Genomic DNA, 1,606 nt, shown 5'->3' with positions numbered 1-1,606 from the left:
CCCACCTGTCAATGAGGCAACCTGAGCGCAGAAAATTTTGAATTATCACAAACTCCCCAGGTTCAATGTCATGACAATTACTGTTTGGTAGGTCAGGAATCGCCAGTTTTAGATTCCTTTGCTGGTTTCTCAATTGCTGGCTCATCCTAACCAAATATTGCACAGTCACTTCATTATTGCATTTCAAATCATCCTGGGGTCTATCATTACATGCGGTTGTCGACCAAAAAGAACTTTGAAGGGTGATAAGTTAAGCGGTGACCTGGGAGTGGTTCTGATGTTGTACAATACTAGTGGCAATGCCTCTGGCCACAACAGTCCAGTTTCAGCCATCACTTTGCTCAGCTTGTTTGTTTTTTTTTTGTTTCTGATAAATGTATTGTCCTGCCTGTTCTACACATTAGAAAAAGAATCCCAGGATTTTGCCTCCTGTGTGTTTTCGCCAGGCTTCTTCATGGTCCATAATGCCAGCTGAAGTTGTGAGCACAATATACCCAAACTGACGTTAAGGCTGGTGGTTGTTTTGCCACTTCTCCAGATCCTTCAGCTGCATATCAAATCTGGGACTGATGACGCCACACTTGTTAAGTCTGCCTGTAAGATTGACAACAATTTTTCCGGCCCTGTGATCATCAATTATTTCAAATTCTCCAATGTAGCCATGCTTCATCATCACTGTAAGGAATCGCACGATCACTTTGGAGCATGGCCTGATGAGAACCTGTCGCTTACCACGTTTCTCTGCATTATTGATGCTTTTCAGAGCATCTGCAAGGACATTCATGCGCACCATGGTGCCGGCTCTGCAGTATGGCGGAAAGCTGCTCAGCTTGTTTTTAATAGTGCTGTTCATTCTCTCCACCTTTGCACTTGCCTGTGGCCGGTATGGAGTATGCAGCTTACTATTAATACCCATCAGTTTGCACATGATCTGAAAGACTTCACCTGTAAAATGGGTACCCCTATCACTTTCAATCATTCTAGGGATACCATACCTACACACAAATTCCTGCACTATTTTCTTTGCAGTGAACACGGCAGTATTTGTGGCAGCGGGGAATGCTTCTACCCAGTTGGAAAAGACATCTTTACACACTAACACATATTTCAAATTTCTACAGGGTGGTAACTATATGAAGTCAATTTGTATTACCTGGAAAGGTCCGTCTGTAGGAGGGATATGGGATGGCTCCGTTGGTATTGTCTTCCCAATATTCTTCCTCAAGCAGGTAAGGCATGTCATTGCCTTCTTTCCTGCATGAGAAGAGAACCCTGGTGCACTCCAGTAGGCTCTTACCAATTTGGACATACCTTCTTTGCTCAGATGAGTCAGACCGTGTGCCGCCTCAGCTAGGCTTGGGAGTTATGCCCTGGGGGCCACTGGCTTACCGTGTCCATCTGTCCAAAGTCCCGAGGACTCCTGACCATATCCCTTCGCCTTCCAAACGGCCTTCTCCTGTAGGGAACACAAATCTTGCATTTCAATTAGTTGTTGCATGCTGACAGTGTTAAATGTCATCTGTGGTGTGATGTTGGTTAGTATGGTTGTGCTTGCTGTTGATTTTGCAGCTTTGTCCTCCCGGCTGTTACCAAGTGAGATTGGGTC

General features: G+C 45.0%; 1 pseudogene; it reads right to left on the bottom strand.

Annotated features, from left to right (window-relative positions):
• Nucleotides 1-346: 346 nt before the first annotated feature.
• Nucleotides 347-818, bottom strand: LOC134943860 (small ribosomal subunit protein uS8-like; annotated as a pseudogene).
• Between the last annotated feature and the right edge of the window lie 788 nt (nucleotides 819-1,606).

This window comes from Pseudophryne corroboree, chromosome 7 (assembly GCF_028390025.1).
Source record: "Pseudophryne corroboree isolate aPseCor3 chromosome 7, aPseCor3.hap2, whole genome shotgun sequence".
In the NCBI taxonomy this organism is placed as follows: domain Eukaryota; kingdom Metazoa; phylum Chordata; class Amphibia; order Anura; family Myobatrachidae; genus Pseudophryne; species Pseudophryne corroboree.
Note: the sequence above shows the minus strand (reverse complement) of the source record. Positions and strands in the feature narration are given on the sequence as shown.